The sequence below is a fragment of the Petaurus breviceps genome, unplaced genomic scaffold (assembly GCF_028583685.1).
Source record: "Petaurus breviceps papuanus isolate PSGF00001 unplaced genomic scaffold, PetGlider_PUasm1.0 90752, whole genome shotgun sequence".
Classification (NCBI taxonomy): domain Eukaryota; kingdom Metazoa; phylum Chordata; class Mammalia; order Diprotodontia; family Petauridae; genus Petaurus; species Petaurus breviceps.
Window position 1 is genome coordinate 15,243,706 of NW_027187336.1, and position 19,919 is coordinate 15,263,624.

The 19,919-nt window shown below is 37.3% G+C and overlaps 1 long non-coding RNA gene and 1 pseudogene across 2 annotated transcripts in view; both read right to left on the reverse strand.

Moving 5' to 3' along the window:
• Positions 1–345: 345 nt before the first annotated feature.
• The window catches only part of LOC138146078 (uncharacterized), an 82,338-nt gene continuing 62,764 nt past the window's right edge, over positions 346–19,919 (reverse strand). For both annotated transcript variants that reach the window (XR_011164380.1, XR_011164381.1), the window contains one exon: positions 346–587. This is a non-coding gene — a long non-coding RNA (uncharacterized lncRNA). The remainder of the gene's footprint in view (positions 588–19,919) is intronic.
• On the reverse strand, positions 13,699–15,652 carry LOC138146077 (nucleolin-like; annotated as a pseudogene).

Here is a 19,919-nt window from a genome sequence, read left to right on the forward strand (position 1 = left end):
TAATCAGGGTGCACAAGTAGATTTCAAAACAAATGGGGAAAAGGAGTTGACACTTCAACTTCATTCTCAACTGAACTGATCAAAAGAAGGCAGAAGACACATGCACACCATGGTAGGTAGAGAAATGCATTTCACTCAACAGGGTAATAGGAAAGAGTAGAAGGGGGAAAGGAAGTTAGAAAGAAGGTGGGTTAAGGGAGACATTAGTCCTAAGCAAAACAAATTCTTAGGATACACAAAAATATTTACTATTCTGTTTAAATCCCAAAGAATCTGAAGGGATGTTCATAAATTGGAGAATAAATAGGTTGCGGCATGTAAATGTGATAGAATACTATAGCATACCACTGTGCTGAAAACTCTTATCAGCATAATGGCTAATAAGGATTCCAGAGGCCTGAAGATAAAGAAAAAAGAATTCCACTCACCTCCTAGTTGTTGTTGTTTGTCCTTCCTTCTCAAAGAGGACCATGACATCAGGAAGGTGATGTTAGGACTTTTAAGTGAATTGGATGTAAGTGAGGGAGGGCTGTGCAAAGTCACTAACCTCACTTTCTCCTCTGAAGCCATCTGGGTCCAGTGGCAAGCTATAGAGAGGTGAAGGATTTGGAGTTCAGAATAAAATAATCTGGGGGGGTCCTGGTCCATGTGGAAATCATATTTCATTCATTTTATGTTGTAATGGACTTGGGTTTTTTTGTGTTCTCAATCAGGGGGTGAGAGGGAGAAGGTGGACCCTTGACTCATTAAAGCAAATACAATGTTTTTTAAAAGCAAAACAAAAAAACCTCCAAAAGACTCATAAGTACATATTGCCAAGGACTTAAAAGATGAAATAGTAACCTGTAATTCCTATTAGACTCTCCTTGTTGATCAATGCTTTAAATCACCAAAATGTGAAAAAAAAAATTCATAGGACTGCCACATGGCTAGGTCAATTGACCTCAGCTGTGCCTAGCCCAAAAAATTCCCTTGAAATCCATGTGAATTAGTCAACCAAGTAAGGGCTTAGTCTCATCCTCCTGTCAATAGTCAACTGTTCTGAGAAGGATGTGATAATAGAAAGCTTCTGCTGCTGTCACTCAGTTATCACTAAGGAACTCAAGTGCTTTTGACTTCCCAACACACACAAGGTTGCCTCGAAGGCTAGAAGCTTACATATCACAATGATCATTCAATTATCCTCATCAAACAAAACAACAACAACAAAAGTGAAGAGGCAGCCAGGGAGATCTTACTACAACCTCACAACAACCTTGTAAGGTAGCTGCTATTGTTATCACCATTTTTCAGATGAAGAAATTGACACTCAGAGAGAATAAACAATTTGCCACACAGTATGTCTCAGTTATAATGTGAACCCAACTATACCTGATTTCAAATCTAGTATTCTATCTTCTATGACAAATTGTCTATCATAAAAGCTGTAAATCCAATTTTCATATTTCTTTTAAAAGTGATCATTTAGGGACCAGCTAGGTGGTGCAGCGAATAAAGCACCAGCCCTGGAGTCAGATGGATCTGAGTTCAAATCCAACCTCAGACACTTGACACATTTATTAGCCATGTGACCTTGGGCAAGTCACTTAACCCCAATTGCCTTGCCTTCCCCCTTACAAAAAAAATGCTATTTAATTTTTTTCTATTAACAAGAATTTGTTTCCCCTCTCCCCCAAAAAGAAAAAGGAAAACTCTTGCAACATAGTTAAAACATAGTTAAGCTAAATAAATTCCTGCATTAGCTATGTCCAAAAAAAAAGTTTTATTTTGCACCCAGAATCTGTCTTTATCATCATTCTTCTGGAATAGTGTTTAAACATTTTATTGATCAGAGTTCTTAAGTGTCTTAAAGTTACTCAGGGAAAAGAAAATATATTATTAATTAGGTTAATCAATCAACAAATGTTTCTTAAGTGTCTACTATGTGTAAGGAACTATGCTAAACTCTGGGTATATGAAGACAAAAGTGAAATAAGCCCTGCCCTCAAGAGCAAAGGTGTCAAACTCAAATAGAAAAAGAGGCCACTAAGCCATGCATAAAGATCCCTGAGGGCCTCATATTGACTAAGAAAACCAAATATCACTATGCATGTATAACCCATGTCAAATTGTTTGCCTTCTCAATGAGGAGGAAAGGGAGAATAATTGGAACTCAATTTTTTATAATGTTTCAATTATTTTTACATGGAATTGGGGAAAATAAAATATTAAATTTAAATTGCCAAAAAGAAAATCATATATTAGCATCACGTTCTTTTGTATTTTTATTTTGTAAAATATTTCCCAATTACATTTTAATTGGGTTCAGCTGCATTCCAGAATATTGCTGCACCATGAGCCAGGTACTCTAGAGATTAGCATTTGATGGAACAGAGACCATATGCACATATATAAATATATGTAAAAGGAATATTAATAAAAATTAACTTTAAAAAGGCTCAGTATATTCTCTCATCACACATTCATTTAAAAAATCATTTATTGGGTGTCTACTATGTAATAAGCCTTAGTAGTATTTGGCAGTCACCACATCAAGAGAAATATTAGACATAGATTGGTAGATTTTCTTGTGAATTGTTCTCTATTTTTCAGAAGCATCACTTTGTATGAAGTTATATTCTCTCAACTGTTTCAAGTTATATAACCATAAATATGTGAATTTTCCCATGATAATGATGAAATGAGATGATAGCCAGTGTTCATTTAATTTAGATTTCCCAAATCAACTTTTCCTCAGGACTTGATAGTAAACTTTGTAACCCTGAGCAAGTCACTTAGTCTCACTTTGCTTCCATTTCCTAATCTGTAAAATAAGGAAATTATATTTGATAGCCTTTAAGGTACTTTTCTCCTCTAAAATTATGATCTTATTTTGGACCAAGTTTCGTTGTTATAATTTGACAGCCTTACTCCCAGTTCTGAGTCCATTTCTCTCTAGACTATACTCCATACTTCCTCTTCCATGTCTCATATCTTCCTCACTCCAGTCCTGGAATTTAAACTTTGGAAATACCCTCTGCCCCAAAGGCCTCTCCCACTGAGTGAATGGCTCCTTCATTTAGAGAAGGTGTTAATTGTCATTCATGTCTCAAACCTCTCCAGGTAACACATCATACTTCCTCTATCTACCTTGCCTCCTGTTCAGGGTTTCCAGATTCTTTTTATGTGTTTTCCTCCCTCATTAGAATATAACCTTCTTGATGTGAACTCCTCTAATTATTATTGCCTAGGGCAATTTGAAATTATGCCCCAAATATGAATACCTTTTCTTACAGATATATTAGTTACTAGATCTATGCACCAAAGGGTTCAGAGAAAGAGGAAAAACTCATATATTTTTAAAAAAATTATAATAGCTCTTTTGGTTTTTGCAAAGAATTGGACACCGAGGAGGTACCCATGAATTTGGGGAATGGCTGAACAAGTTATAGTATATAAATGTGATAGAATACTACTGTATAATTTTAAAAAAGATAGAAAGGATTATTTCAGAGAAACCTAGTAAGACTTGTATGAACTGATGCAAAGTGAGTGAGCAGAACCAGAAAAGAATGATTTATACAATAACAATAATATTATAAAGATAAGCAACTTTAAAAGACTTGGAATATCTGATCAGTACAATAATGTGAGTATGTATGTATATATATATATATATGTATACACACATGTATACACATACATATTTATGTAAAATGAGTTTTGTTAGGGGTGGAGTCAAGATGGCGGAATAGATCCCCACTGCTCCGGCTTCTACCTTCCCCAATCCATGTAAAAAGGGGACTCTAAACAAACTTTGGAGCCACAGCACCCACAAAATGACACAGAGAAGTTAACCTCCTGCTGAGGACAGCCCGGCAGGCCAGCAGGGATCAGCCAGCGCAGTGCTATGGGAGCCGAGCCAAGCCCAGCCCCATTCCAAGGCTTTAATCTCAGGGCAGGTCTGACCAGCCACAGACTGGAGGGACTCCAGATCAGCAGCAGCTGTGGCTGTTTCCAGATTTATCAACACACAGATTCAAAGGACATAGTGAGAGGTCAGTGCAGTCTGGACTTTTGGACCCAGTAAGTGGCAGTGCAAGGCTTTTGCTACTGGGGCGAGAAGATGCTGAGATGCCCGGCACAGCCACCCAGGACTGCAGAGTATAGGGGGACCAAGCACCAGTATGAGAGGTAATCACTCTTGCTTTAACCTTCTTGGATCTGGATTGCAATCTAGGGTGGAGGTCCTGGGGTGTGTGTCCACCTTGCCAGAACATGTGGAGACCTCAGAGAGGAAACCCATCTAATATCTCCAACACCTGAGAAAACCGCAGCATTTGGGACAAAATTTCCCCTGTCTGCTGGCAGAGTCCAACTTTGGCAAAAAGCCCAGGGGTCAAGTGATTGAGGGACAACATGACCAGGCAAAGGAAACAAAGCAGACAGAAGATTCCAACATTAGACTCCGATTTTGCGGACAAAAAGGAGCAAAGCATGGAACAGGAGGAAGACAGTGAAGTCAGAACTCCTGCACCAAAAGCTTCAAAGGAAAATATGAGCTGGTTACAGGCCATAGAGGACCTTAAGAAGCAGATAAGAGAAGTGGAGGAAAAATTGGGAAGAGAAATGAGAACAATGCAAGAAAATTATGAATTGACAGTCAACAGCCTGACTGAGGAAAAGCACACTTTAAAAAATAGACTAACTCAAATGGCAAAAGAGGCTCAGAAAGGCAATGAGGAGAAGAATGCCTTAAAAAGTTGAATTTGCCAGATGGAAAAAGAATCTCAAAAGCTCAATGAGGAGAATCATTGCTTCAGAATTAGAGTAGAGCAAATGGAAGCTAATGACTTTATGAGAAATCAAGATGATGTTAAACAGATCCAAAGAAATGAAAGAATAGAAGGCAATGTGAAATATCTCATGGGAAAAACCACTGACCTGGAAAATAGATCCAGGAGAGAGAATTTAAAGATTATTGGACTAGGGGCGGCCAGGTGGCTCAGCAAGTAAGAGCACCAGCTCCAGTGTCGGGATGACCTGATGATCAAATCTGGGCTCAGATACTTAGCACCACACCCAGAAATAACTGGCCATGTAACCTTGAGCAAGTTATTTAACCCTGATTGCTTAAAAAAAAAAAAGATTATTGGACCACCTGAAAGCCATGATCAAAGTAAGAACCTAGAGAGCATCCTCCAGGAAGTTCTCAAAGAAAACTGCCCTGATGTTTTAGAACCAGAGGGCAAAATAGAGGTTGAAAGAATCCACCAATCACCTCATGAAAAAGATCCCAAAAAGAAAACTCCTAGGAATATTATAGCCAGATTCCAGAATTCCCAGATTAAGGAGAGAATATTACAAGCAGCCAGGAAGAAACAATTTGAATATTGTGGAAACACAATCAGGATAACCCAGGATCTGGCAGCTTCTACACTGAGGGATCGAAGGACTTGGGATGTGATATTCCGGAGGTCAAGAGAGCTGGGATTAAAACCAAGAGTCACCTACCCAGCAAAACTGAGTATCATGTTTCAGGGTGAAATATGGTCATTCAGTGGAATAGAGGACTTTCAAGCATTCTTGCTGAAAAAAACAGAGTTGAATAGAAAATTTGACATTCAGATACAAGAAGCAAGAGAAGCATGAGAAGGTAAACAGGAAAAATAAATCATAAGGAACTTATCAAAGTTGAACTATTAACATTCCTACATGGAAAAACAATAATTATAACTTATGAAACTCTTCTCAGTAGTTGAAGGGAATAGAAATATATATATAGATGTGTGTGTATGTCTATATATGAGGGTATGCGGGCATATGAATACATATGAGAATGTGTGTATATATATTTACAGGTATACATAGATAAAGGGCACAGACCAATTTAACAGGAAGGGATGATACTTAAAAGGTGAAATTAAAAGGTGAGAGAGGAATATAATGAGAGGAGACGGGGAGAGACGGAATGGGGTAAACTATCTCATATAGAAGAGGCAAGGGGAAATGGTTACAACGGAGGGGAAGAATAGGAAGGCAAAAGGGAATGGGTCAACCTTATTCCCATTGAATTTGGCTTGAGGAGGGAATGAAATACACACTAAATAGGGTATCTCACCCTACAGGATAGTAGGGGGGAAGGGGATGAGAGGGGTGATGATTGAAGGGAGGTCAACTGGGGGGGGAGGGAAGTTGAAAGCACCCACTTTTGAAAAGGGATGGGATCAAAGTAGAGAATAGAACAAATGGGAGGTGGGATAGGAGGGAGGGAAATATAGTCAGTCTTTTACAATATATCTACTATGTTATTGTTTTGCATTATCCACACATGTACAACCTATACTGAACTGCTTATCTTCCCAATAAGGGTGGGTGACAAGGGAGGAAGTGAATGAATCTGGAATTCATAGTTTTAAAATCAAATATTTAAATATATATACACTATTATTAATACTATTTTACATGTAATTGGGAAATATGATATACAGGCATTGGGGCATACAGATCCACCATGACCTACTGGAAAAGTCGAAAGGGGTATGGGAGAAAATATGGGAGAGAGCATATTGGAGGAGGGGATATCCTGTGGGACTTCTATTTTGGAGCAGTGGGTAGGGAAAAAATGGGGAGAAATTTGTAACTCAATATCTGGCAGAAATGAATGCTGTAAATCAGAAGTTAATAAATCATTTTGAAAAAAAAATGAGTTTTGTTTTTCATATTCTCAGTGGGGTGGGAGGGAGAAAATACAGAACTGAAAATACATTTTTTTTCCAAAGAATGTAAGTTCCTTGAAGGCAGGAAGTGTCGTTCTGCTTTTATTTGTATTTCCATTGCTTAGCACAGTGTCTGTCACATATTAAATACTTAATATTTGTTGATGTTTCGATACTCCATAAATTGTAATAATAAGTGATTGACTCTTATGACTCTTTAAGGCTTTCAAAGAACTTTTAGTGTTTTATTACATTTAAATTCATTATTACATTATTACAGAGCTATGAGATAGCTATTAGGAATAACATTATCTCCTTTTTAAAGTTAAATTTATTGCTTATCCCAGTGAGATCACAAGTTCCCTAAAAGCAAAGAGGATGTCTTAAACTGTTCTAAATTCTTGACAATGCCTAAGGAAGGACTTTGTACATAGTTGGCTCTCAAATATTCATTGATTTGATTTTCAGTTAACATGAAGGTAGAAGAGATAGCTAATACATTGAATACCCACAGCAATATTTGAAACAATCTTGGGTTTGAAAAATGGGCTAATTCTAAGATGGAAGCTAATAGGAATAAGTATTAAATGTTTCATTAACATTTTAAAAATAAACTTCATGATCAAGGTTACAGAAACTTCACACACACAAAAGTATTTAGGGATTATAGTTGCCCACAAGTTTAACATGAGCTTAAAATGTTAATTAATCTTAGCTTCATGAAGAGAAATATGATGTGAGCATCAAGGAAGATACTCTGCACTGCTCAGACCACATCTGAAGCATTGTGATGTTTTTAGAGTACCATACTTTACAAGGGAAATTGATACAAATGAAGCCTATCCTGAAGAGGACCTAAGCATGACATAGAAAAAAGACTTTGTAGATGCAAGAGCTGAAAGGAATACTAAGGATCATATAGCTCAACCCCCAGTTCACCTTTGTTTTTTTCAGTTGAGGAAACCAAGGACCAGCAAGGTTAAATGGCCAGTTTAAGGCCACACAGATTGTACAAAGGAGAGATGGAATGGAAACCCAAACTCTATAATTTCTAATCCAATGTCCTTTCTACTGTACCAGACTTAATAAATTGAATATATTTAGCTGAAAAAAAAAAGACATGGGAGAATTTGGTATTTGTTATAAGAATCTGAGGATTTTAATAATAAAAAGTCATATTTCTATAGATTCTTTGAGGTTTACAAGTACTTTCCTCACATCAGTCCCATGAGATAGATATTTTGAGAATTATTGTCACCATTTTAGAGTTTTAAAAATTTGAGAAGCAGATAAATGATTTACCCAAAGTCACACAAATATTAAGGATCATGGCTAGGATTAAGTTCCAGGTTGTTCTTGATTCTAAATTAGGGCTATTGTCAAAAGCCCATTCTGTCATGAGAAAGGGGTATAGAGAGAATTTGTATAGCCCTAGGCTACAAAATAGAAAGAATTTACAGAAGTAATAGAAAGAACAGATTTGGGTATAATATAGGAGTTCCTTTTTGCTTCCTACATTTAGACATGTTCAAAAATGGAATGGGCTGCTTTGTGAAATAGTCATTTTCTATCATCATAAATTGTCAAGAAGAACCTGGCTAGTTACTAATTAGGAATATTTTAAATATGATTCCTAGATTAAATGGAAGGAATTCAATCCCTAAATACTCTTTCCAACTTTCAAAACAGCATAAGTCTATAGTTCAGTCTATGTCCCACATGTTGATAACTGCTTTTAAATAACCTGTATTTAACAGAAAATTGTTAACATGTTTAGTGGTAGGTTTTAAATCATCAATCCTCTAGTGATTTTGGAATATTTGATGATGATAGAGATAATAATGCAATCTTCATGCAATAGCCAAGCAGACAAGAGTATCCATTGCTAAATACAGTACTATCTTCCTGTAGGGAATACCAAGAAAATAGTAAACTCAATTGAAGATACTTTAACTTTTTCAAAACCTTATAGTCTCAAATTTTTAAGATCATGACAAATCCTATTTTTTTCTTTTACTCATACTTACTCACATTGAAATATTTTTCTATTAAATATGTATGCAAAAATGTAGACATGATCTTTGTCCTTCCATGTCTTAATTTGCCCCCAAATTTTTATCTCCTCTACCCCATGTTTAAGATAATCAGTTTTCTCAGATAGTCTTTCAATGGTGATTGTATTTGTCAGATGGATGACTCAAAAGAATAAATTCTAAATAATTAATTGAAAGGAAGAAAAAAAAACTGGCTAGGTTCCAGAGGTAGAAATATAGTTTTTACTGTTTTCTATATTTTCCTATTTCCTATGTTTCTATGTTTCCCTGTTTTCTATGTTTTATTAATTTCTCTTTCTAACAAGAAGATTAACAAACATGGTTTCTTATACTAATCTGGAGTACAGGGAAAGTATAGTATGACTTTATCTAAACAGCTTAGCTTAAAATTAACAAAAATTTAAAAACTACTTTTAAGGACAAACTAATGACTATTTTTTAAATTGGTTCCAGACTAAGACCTTGTATAACAAGTTTCAGTATGGGAAAAAAAAATTATGCTTCAGTTATAAACCTCTGAAAATAAAAGATTTAATGGAATTTCAGACAGGCTATTAATTGTAACAGTGCCAATATAATAACAAGAAAATTAAAATATGTATAAACTAAACAAGCTCAATACCTCTTAACTGCTCTATTTGAAATTAAACTTCCTCTAGTGTATTTTTGGTATCAAATCACATGTAGTTAAATGCTAACAACACACAGTCAGAAAGTCCCAAAGTTGAATAAAATAAGTTCTATGCCAATAGCTTAAATTTTGGATGCCATTTTTGTGACTATATAAACTAGTAATTAGACTAAGCATTAAAAAATATCCTTTGAAGATGGGTTTGTAAGAATTTTTTAATGAGCTCTGAGGTTTTTTCTGGTTACTTTTTTTCATGGAAAGTTATTTTGGGGGTTAACTTGAAAAGTTCATGTGACTTGTATTTTCAGAGAAATTGGGGACAAAGGAGTAGCAGAAAAGAGCATGGATAGTATTGATAGATAGATATGACCTACAAAAAAAAAAAGAGAGTCTATGGATAGAATTAGAGCAGTCTTTCCTGGCATCATTAACTAAATGTACACTTATGAGATTGTGAAAAAAAAATAACCTGTTGAATGTTCTTGAACCCAAGTTTCTTTTGTTTGTGTTTTCAAAATGTTCAGAAGAATCAAAGTTTGGATCCCTTTAATGGATCTTTAAGGTCCCTTTAAGAATTCAAGTGGTTGGGTGCATGCCTGTATTGCAGCTACAAAGGAAGCTAAGGGTGGGAAATCTTTTGAACTTGGAAGTTCTGAGCTACTTTGAGTTATGCTGGTATGTACTAAGTTTGATGTCAATATGGTGAGCCCCAGGAATAAGGGGTCAGCAGGTTGCCTAAGGAGTGTTGAACCAGCCAAGGTAAGAAGTGGAACATGACAATGCTCCCCTACCAGTCAGTAGTGATAATTAATAGTAATGTTTGGCCCACGAGATAATAATTAGATAATTAATAAGAGATAGTTAATAGTGTTTGGCCTGCACTTCTACCCTTGGTGAAATTGAGAGACCCAGTTGGAAAAGGAAGGAGGGAAGATGAAGCAGGAAAGGAAGAAAAAAGATGAAGAGAAAGAAGAAAAGGAAGAGGAGGAGGAGAAAGAAGGGAGGCAGTGTGGCATAGGTGACAAAGTGCTGAATCCAAAAAACATGAATTCAAAATCTACCTCTTACGTTAACTGTGTGACTATAAGCAAGCTGCCTAACTTCACCAAAATTCCTCTTCCACATCTGCAAAGTGGAGATAAATAATACTGTCCCTATAGTAATATTTATTCTTAGGGGTATTGTAAGGTTCAAATGAGGTGATGTATGTAATAGTCATTGATAAGTCTAAAGTCTTCTCTATGTGCTAACTTATCATTCACCTAAATAAAAGAGCTGTAATTCAATCCTTAACATTATAAGGACAAGTCTTCCATTTAAATTGCAGTTCAAAGTCTTATAAAGGAGGGAGAGGTAAAGGAAAACATGCAAAAATTTCAGGATCCACATCATTGTAAGACTATCTTAGACCAAACAGAAAGGGGCAAAGAGCTGAGAGGACATGGGGAAGATGAAAATGGGTTTATAGAAAGTAAGGTTTAAAAAAAAGTGATGACTTTCTTTTCTGACTCTGAAAAGTTTGGATTTTTATAGTACAGTCATGACACTTTCTCATGATGGAGATAATTAGGAGAAATATTGAGAGGTACAAAGTGATGGCTCAGAAATTAAATCATGAGCCATTCAATAGATGGTTTATCATTCATAAAATCCTTGAGATATGAAATTAGTATATCAAATACCTATCTTGTATGAGAATATTGTATAGAAAATGAGAAATAACCTAACAACAGATTATTCTTCTTTCTAGGAACAACTTTGCAAAGCTGAATCAAGTGGGAGGATGAAAAATAGCTTTAAATTGATACTTGATTCTTCCCATCATTTTGTGTCAATCCTCTTGCCTAGAGTAGAATCATAAATTTAGAACCTGAAGAGATTCAGATATCATCTGGTCCAATCTATTCATTTTATAGATGAAAAAAAGTGAGGCTTAGAGGATTGGAATGGCTACATAATTCAATTCAATATGTATTAAGTACCTGTTATAAAAAGACATTGTACCAGGAATAGGGGAAATCAACAAAAAGCAATATAAACAAGGAGTAATATTCTACACAGTGAAATAAATGTCATATTAGGGATTTGATTCTAAATCCTCTCACTTCAAATCCAATATTCTTTATACACTACTCTGAATACATTTCTCTCAGCCTAGGGTAAACTATTTATGGTTCAAAGCAATCATGGCTCATCCCATGCCCATATCTACCACGGCCATATTATAGGTGCTCCCTTGAACATGATAATAGTAACAGCAGCTTCTACTGTGCAGCACTTTTATCATTGAAACCTTGTGAGGTAGCTGGTATGAGTATGAGTATTCCCATTTTACAGAAGAAGAAACAGATTGATATAGGTGGTGATTTAGCCATGGTTCTGCAACTAATCAGCCAAGTATCATACCAAGGTCCAACTGACTCCAAAGCTCACATTTGTTCTACTAAACTACATTGCTTTTCACAATAATCTCACTGCTTCTTTCTTCCATAGCTTCCTGAAAATACAAACTGTAGCTTTCTAACCAAACACAGTTGGGAAAGTTAATTTCTAGTGATAGCAACAAATCGAGGCTTTATCTCATCTTGATCACTGTGCTAAACGCTTCACATATATTATCTCATTTCATCTTCACTACAACCTTGAGTGGCAGGTGCTATTATCCCCATTCTACAATTGAGGAAACTGAGACAGAGATTAAATGACTTGTCCAGAGTTAGTAAGTTTCTGAGGCTGAATTTGTACTCAGATCTTCTTAACTTCAGGCTCAGTATTCTATACACTGTGCCACCTAACTGCCTTAGGGTAGGACTGAAGTCAGGTCCCATCAAGGTCTACCCTTAGGATGTACACACGAATCCTTCCCAATCTGGGGAGCAACAAGAATGGGGGATGAGGGATGTAGCTGAAAAATTCCTGCAAAGACAAAGGGTGGAAAGGCGGTGCAAACAAGTCAAGGTCAAGAGTATGGCAGATGAGTCCATGGCTTTAATAGCCTCAAAGTTAAAGGCTAAGCCTGACGTCAAACCAAAACCAGGAATCACAAGGAGTTTCAGGAGGAGGCCAGCAAGAATCACACCTGAACTTTATTTTAAAACAGTTCAGATGAGGCATAATCTCAATTTGGGGGTTTTTACATCTAGATTGGGACAGCAAATTCCCTTATTCCCATTTCTTCAGCTGGAGAGCTCCCTCATTGTTCTCCATGGCAACTGCTGAATCCAGCAGCTGTTTTTCCACTTTCCTCCCCTATAATCCCCATCCCCACATTGCTCTACGTATTCTTTTAGTTATAGAAGTTCTTTCTGGGGACAGCAAAAATTTGGTCTGGGGTCCATTAATCAGTAGGTGACCACTCATTAAATAACTAGCACCACAATGTAAATTAGTTTATTGAATCACTTCCCCAAAACTGGAGGGGACTGCTTTCACAGAATGTGGATTCCAAGTGTTTGTTCTTTCAGTTGTCTGGAAGACTGAGATAGCTGAGGAAATATTTTTAATACTAAAGATCTCCCAAGGAAATGAAGGCCAGAACAATTGGTCCCTAAAAAGCCATTGAAACTAGATGAGACTGAGCAGAGGGTCCAACTCTATTTTAGCTGTGGGGCAAGGCAGCCAGACAGCTGGGCCTTTAGAGTTAAGAAAAAGAATGAAACAAAAACTGAGAAGGCGGAGATGACTAAGGCATCATAGGCTCACTGTGACAATATTGTCTAAGATTTAAACATGCAGTTTGACTTAACTCATTTTTAAATTGGCCCTGGCCTTTGCTTAGTATTATTTTAAAAATTATTTCATGGTATGAGATCATCTCAAAGTTGGAAGGAAGGTCACAGGTCATCTGATTCACATTGAGCAGCAAACTTTTCTACAAACCTTCCCAAGAAGTGGTCAAATATTTTTGATAAGAAAAAAATGGTTTTGTATATAGGGTATAACAAAAAAAAAAAACCTCATAGACAAAAAAGTTAATTCCCTCATCTATCACTCATCTCCACAAAAAGTTTATATGGAACATCAATCCAGGCAAAACCAATATGCTCTCTCCCTTGAAATGTCATCTAGGTTTTTCCAAGACCTCTGTCAAGTCCGACCTCAGACACTTATTAGTTGTGTGACTCTGGGCGAGTCACTTAACCCCAATTGCCTCAAAACAAAATTTTAAAATATCACACACACACAAACACACCCCGAAAACCTCTGGTCTACATGTTTTGGAATGTCCTTCCAGAATGTTCTTTCAGTGATAAGATGATACATTAAAACCCTTAGAGTCTATTTAGTTAGAAAGGGAAAAGAAAATGCAGAGAAGCTATTCAAACTTCATTTTCTTTCCTTGTTGCTTATCTCCTCTTCCTCCTCCTCAGTCTCCTTGGAAACCACCTTGACCTCCAAAATTTTCTCAGCTTCCACCACCAAAGCCACCTCAGTTTCCGCTACCCACTCCTCAACCATGGAAGCCCCCACTACTATCACCACCACCATGACTACCAGTGGGCCTCCAAAGCCATTAAGCTTGGCCCAGTCCAGAGTCACTTTCTCCATCTTCCATGCCCTCTTTCACAGATAAAGCATCTTCTGAGTTGAAGTAGACTAAATCTAAACCCTTTAAACAAACCCTTTAAATGACCCTTTTTCCCAGTCTGTGATTATCCTGATACCAAACAGAGTCATGTCTTTCAATGTTCTTTTGTTGTGTCTTCAGACAGACCTTTGATGAAGGTCTGGCTTTTTGGTGCTGCATTAACTGTCTTCTGTCCCTTTGGCTCCAGTTAGATGGTTCTGCCTTCTATTTCTATATTGTTACAAAACTTTAAAGCTTCTTTCACATCTTCTCCAGAAGCAAATTCAATGAACTCATACCTACCATTTAGATTGGCTTTAGTTGCTTTCGGGCAAGAGCTGATTGACAGTTGCCTTCACAAACACTTCTTGCATACTTTCTCCAGTGGTGCCATAGGTGAGGTTATTTGGCACCAGGGTCTTTTGAATTTGCAGTCTTGCTGTTATTCCCACTTAAGATATTATTCTTCCCACCTCTTGAATTATCTTGTCCTTGACTTTTCTTCACTGTGTAGTCCAGAATGAGTGCCTGACCACTAATCTTGGGCCTCTGTTTCCTTCCAAGGCCTTGCACATATTTGCTTCTAAAATTCAACATAGGAAATTCCTTTGGGTGTCCTATCCTTGATGCAGACCAGTCTAACTTCGATAGCATCTTCAAACATTTTCTTGAATTCCTGCTGAGTTACTTTCTATGGCAGATTAAAAAAAAAAGGCATCCTTGCATTTTAATCTTTTTTATTTTCCTTTGACTTTTCCCATTTCACTTCAGAGACAAGCATTTTGGAGCCACTGAGTTCCATAGCTTTTTCATGTCTTCAGTTGATTCAAATTCCATATAACCAAACTTCCTGGTGATACCAATGTTGACACACAGAACTATAAGATCCTTTATACAAAGAAGTCAATGATGCCAGTTTTTTAGCTCAGAAGCTGTTTTGTTGAAGTTCAGATTATCAGTCAAGAGACTGGAATTTAGAGATGCTTTAGCTTCCAATTTCTGTTTCTTGGCTTCAGGGGCTATTTGCCCATTTCCTTTTCCCTCTTCCCTGGTGCATCTTTGACAAGCACTTCCTCTTCTTCTTCCACCTCCTCCAATTCCTTGACTTTCCCCAGGGGCAGCTTCCACAGAAGCATCCTTCCCTTTGTCAGGTGTGGTATCCACAACTTAATATTTAGTCACCTTCCTCTTTTTCAGCCTCATCACCATCATCTTTCTCCTCATTCTCAGTTTTATTTGACTGGAGTTACTCCAATTTTTGTGGCTTTGAGTGACTCAAATTCTTCATCCTCCTCTTCTTCCCCATCCTTTTCTTCTAACTCACTGTCCTTTTTCCTGGCATTCTTCCCATTTCTTGCCTCTTTAGTGGTAGGGATGCTGCTTTAGCTGGGGTGACTCCTTTCTTGCCTAGAGTGATGACAATGTTGTCTGACGAAGCCACTTTCTTGACATGGGGCACAGCAGCCTTCTTACCAGGAGTTGTGACTGCTTTCTTGGCAGGGGTGGTGGTAACATATGCTTTTTTGGCCAGTGGTACCTTTTCTGCTGGTGTAGCCACAGTCTTTGTGCCCTTCTTCTGAGGAATCACAACCTCTTTTCTATTACTTTCTTCTTTTTCTTCATTGTCTCCTATCTCTTTTGGGGAAGGAGCCATTTTCTTTGGATCACCTTGATTTTTAGCAGCTTTCTCAAGCTTCACCATGGTGGCAGCAAATGGCTGGTGTGGAAGGTGCAGAACCTTTGGCAGAGGCCCAGGAAATGTCAGTGATGGTGGGGAGTGCTAGGAGGAATCTGTCAGAGAACAGCTCTTGGCTGGTAGAGACTAAGGTGAAAGACTGTTTCAACACTTTTGAAAGACCTATCAATGATAGGAAACTTATTATCTTGAGACATCTTATCCCATTTTCAGATAGCCCTAATTATCATAAAGTTTTACATTCACTTCTTAGAAACCTCTACTAGTTGCTTCTGCTTCTGTCTCCATGAGGCTTAAAACAAAAAATCTTCTCATGTCTAGGTCAAATCCCCTAGTTCCAGGGCAGCTAGGTGGTGCAGTAAATAGAGCACTGGCCCTGGAGTTGAGGACCTGAGTTCAAATCCAGCCTCAGACACTTAAAACTTACTGTGTGACCTTGGGCAAATCACTTCACTCCAACTGCCCTGCCTTCCCCTCTCCAAAAAAAAAAAAGACCCCCCCCCCCCCCCCCCCCCCCCAGTTCCTTGAACTAATAATATGGCATTTGTTTTTCAAGGCCCCTCACCATCTTGGTTACCCTACTCTGGGATTTTTCAGCTTATCAGTGTCAATAAACATACATTCATTAATCATATTTATGTGTCAGGCACTGTGCTAATGCACTGTGTATGCAAATACAGACTGAAGCAATTCCTACTCTCCTTCATAAAATGTTGCAACCAAAATTGAACATAATATTCCAGGTGTAGGCAGAGTAAATGGACTATTGCAAACTGCTTGATACCACAGCTCTCATAACATAGCCTAAAATGGCATTAGCTCTTTTGTTTTGTCTTCAATTAGCTTTTCTGTTAAGTCACTTTGGGCCTATGCTACCCTTCTACTCCACTAAAACCTCCAGGTTTCTTTCAGATAAACTGTTATGTCATGTTTCTCCTATCCAGTACTTGTGCAGATTTTTGTTTAATTTTGATTAAACAGTACAGTAGACTGATCACCAGATCAAAATTAGAATCCTAGATATGCTATTTACTACTGTTGGGGGAATTTTTTAGCACGATCCTTTGAGAACCCAAGAAAAATCTCACTCACGATTTTGGAGGTCAAATAAAGTGAGCTGCAAATCTGAAAGGAAAAGAAATTTATTAACCCACTAGGGACAACTGTTTGCTGCTAGCAGCTTCACCTCCGTTGGCTACACATTTGAATGATATTGCCTTTTCTGGACTTCCAAGAGGACATAGACAATTAGCAACATTCTGTTGTCTTTGGTTGGACCAATGGGACATAGTCTGTTCTGGCAGGGAAAAATTGGCTGGAAAGTCTCCAGTTTGCTTGCAAACCTGTAACTCATAATTTTGATTCAAGAACATCCTTGATCAAACTCAAGTTATACCTCAGTGCTAGTTACTGGCTGTCTGTTGGCAAATGTAAGCCCTTATCCTAACCCAATATTCCTCTATTTAATCATTATTACAATGATCATTTCAGAAAAATATGACAAGTTTGTAGAGTTAAGATTGTTTGCTTAGAGTATTACATGCAGTTAGTTACCTTTCTTACATAAATGTTTTTATATTAAACCTGTCATTTAAAAGCAGCAGTAGCTCATTCTCTACTATGCTCCTTTCTTCTTCTAATTGCATTAGAAAACTAAGACTCCTGCTACAATGAGATAATACAATCCCTAGTTGTTCAAAGACATTTGGCTGAACAATGCCTAAAAGGGACCCATTATCTTACAGTAAAATGTGCTTATGTGTCATTACTTCATTTCACCACAGCTAATGTACTTTTGGCATTCTGAGTTCTGTTGTAGGTATGAGGGAGTCCCTTAGTGATGAATCATTATATGCTAAATTCCCAGTGAAGAAGGTGCTAGGAAACCAGAAAAGAAAATGAATGAATTTTTGAACTAATATTGAACATTTGTGTGTAGAAAAAATGAATATTTTTTAACTGTTGTGACTATTTCACCTGATTGTAAGGAGGAACACAAGTAGAATGAATTACTTGGTGTTTATAAATCACTTTAAAAGTATAAACAAAGACCTAGTTGGTTTGCCAGGTAGTGGTTGTTGTCATTACTATTGTTTTGAATTTCAAATCCATATTCGTCATGATTCATTAAGAATTTCCTTTCAAACTAGACACTCTTCGATCAGGAGAGCTGGGAGTAAAAGTAACAGTTCCCTTAGAGCAGTCATTCTCAAACTGTGATCCAGGGATCCATGAGGATCCTTAAAATCCTGTAGGTGGTCCATGAGATCAAAAACTATTTTTGTTATAATACTGATGTTTTAATTTTTGATATGGCAAATACTGATAGATATAACCCCCCCTAAACAAATGTTCTTTGGAAGTATCTTCAATGATTAAGAGCTTAAGTGGGTTCTGAGATCAAAAGATTTAAAAACTACTGCTCTAGAATCTAGGACATGGTTTTTATTGTTCATTATAGCGGTGGGTAAGGCTGTGGAGATGGCAAGAGAGTACCCTGAAAAGGCAGACCATAGAACTGGATATGTTTAATTGTTAGAAAATTCTTCTCTATGAGGAGCTAGGTGGTATATTACATAGAATGTTAGGGAGTCAGTAAGACCTGAGTTCAAATCCTGCCTCTGCTACTTACTAGCTGTATAACTATGGACAAATCAGTTATTTTTATCTGCCTCAGTTTCCACATTGATGAAATGAGGATAATAGCAACTACCTCCCCATAATATTTTAAGGATACAATAAGATAATATACATACAACATTTTATAATTAATTAATAGTATTAATTTTAAAAATCTACTTGTTAGCATCCCTGTAAGTTCTTTATTTTGACTAAATTCCTTTTTTTTTTTTTTGCCTTTTGGAAGGTAATTGGTGTTAAGTATTTGCCCAAGGTGACACGGCTGTTTTTTTGTGTGGGTGTTAAGTGTCTGAGGCTTGGCACTGAACTCGGGTCCTCCCAACTCCGGGGCCGGTGCTTTACTCATTGTGCCACCTAGCTGCCCCTAATTCCCTATCTTTCATATGATATGGGTGGACAGTTTGCCTGCTTCATTAGTACCTCCAGAAGTTTTTTTTTAAAGACATAAAGGCTTTCACCATGTTTAGTGTATTATCAGATAATTTATGGGCAGATGTGGACAAGAAAGCACAGGATGAGAATGTATAAATGGGTTGCAATCAGAAATGAGATAAGACCTATTTAAGATTTGAAGCATGCTTAACAAAAAAGAATTTAGCCTTTCTATACCCTCCCCCACCCACATCTGGGGAGCATATTACCAGATAGGACACTCTAATATATTGTCATAGCTATTACCCAAAAAAGCCTGAGAGGAAGGTCATCAGAAAAGTTCCCTTGAAGGAAGCCCTTGAGCTGAGCCTCAAAAAAAGCCAGGGGTTCCAAGAGGCAGAGTGAGGAGGAAAAGTATACCAGGCATGAGCTATGGGCTCAATTTCATGGGCTTTGAAAAGCAGAGAGGCAAGAGGTTAGAATGTCATATGGAAAGACTAGCAAGGAGACCAGTTAGACTGGAACATAGAGTATGTGAGTAGGAATAATGGGCAACCAGCTAGAATGATAGGGAGAGCCAGATTATGAAGATTTTTTTAGTTGCCTAAAAGAGAAGTATGTCTTCTATCCTAAAGGTTTTGAAGAGTCACAGAAGCTTCCTAAGCAGAGGGATGATATTGGTGAGACCTGTGGAATATCCATTAAGCAATCAATTTAGGGCAATCAGTTTGGCAGCTGTGTAGAGAATTAATTGGAGAAAGTAGACACTGAGACAAGGGGACCAATGAGGAGGCTATTTCAATAGTCCAGGTGAGATTTGATGAGATAATAGGAATAAAAAAAAAGAAATGATGGAAGAAATGTTGAGAAGGTGAAGTGAACGAGGCTTGGGCAGCTCGTTGAATATAGAGGATGAGTGAGTTTCAAAAATTCAAGATTCAAGAATGATTCCTCATTTGTAAACCTGGGTGCTGGGAAGAAGAGCAGTGGTGCTCCCGACAGAAGAGAGAGCCTAGGAAGAGGAAGAGGATTAGTAGGAAAAATAGTGAGCTCTGCTTTGAATGTGTTGTTAGACATGACTAACATGAAATTATTTTTTATGTATGTACATGTAGAGACCGTATCAGATTGCACACTGTCTTGAGGTGGGGGGAGGGGAGGAATGGGGAGAAAATTTGGAACCCAATCTTATAGAAGTGAATGGTGAAAACTAAATATATATATATATATATATATATATATATATATATATATATATATA